The following is a 1,083-nucleotide window of genomic DNA, read 5'->3' as shown; positions in this document are numbered from 1 at the left end:
TGTTCTTTGAAGGTATGTACATTAGAGACACTCAGAATAACATTAGAAAAAAATTAATCATATTGTTGAATACAAGATGAGGAATATAAACCAATATAATTATTATATACTGATAGCAACTACATTAAAGTTTAAAGCTATTAATGTTACTAGCTGGAAAAAAATAGGTGAGTGAAGAAAATGGATGGGAGATTATTGTTGTACGTGTTTGAATTTTTAGAAACGTTTATTAACAAATGTATTACCTATTTAAAAATTAAGTGTTATAAAGAAAAATTGTAGGGCTCTTTGATTCAACTTGATTCAATCTAATAAATACAGTATGAGAAAGAAAGGGAGGGGGAGGGAGAGGGAATGTGTGAATGTCAGAGTAATTACATAAATCTAGATGGCACAGCCAATGTAACACCTATGCTATCTGGTGGGCCCTAATGGGACTGCTGCTGTATTTGTGGCCCATCACTGGCCAGGACATTTGTCAATGCCACAGCATGCTACAACATGCATGCAGGTGTGCAGTGAGGGTAGCTAGATACATACGGCCACAGAGGATTCCATTTCTCTGAATGACAGTAACTTAGTTAAGAGAAAGGACTGAGTAGAGGAGAAGTGAATGCTAATGAGGACTTTTTTTTCTTTCCACTTTTTAAAAGTATCTGTAAACACTATGATTGTAAACATGTTTGTAGTTGGGTTTCAGTTGTAAAAAGAACACCCCCATCACCAGTGCCCCCATATTTCTCCTCCCCCACCCCCTCTTTGTATTTGAGACAGGCATTCTACTTCTCTGACTTATTAACATTGTCATGATAGTTGTTAGTGTAGTTATTTCTAACTACACTAGTTATTCCTTTTGGAATGAGGACATGTCCTCATTAAATGATGGTGATGTTGCACAGCTTTGTAAGTACACTAAAAACTTCATAGTATTGGGGCTAGAGTGATTGGCACAGCAGTAGGGCATTTGCCTTGCACGCGGCAGACCCAGGATGGACCTTCATTAGATTCCCTGGCATCCCATATGGTCCCCAAGCTAGGAGTAATTTCTGAGCACATAGCCAGGAGTAACCAATGAGCATCACC

Source organism: Suncus etruscus, chromosome 6, assembly GCF_024139225.1.
Source record: "Suncus etruscus isolate mSunEtr1 chromosome 6, mSunEtr1.pri.cur, whole genome shotgun sequence".
Lineage (NCBI taxonomy): Eukaryota > Metazoa > Chordata > Mammalia > Eulipotyphla > Soricidae > Suncus > Suncus etruscus.
This window is presented reverse-complemented; position numbering follows the sequence as displayed.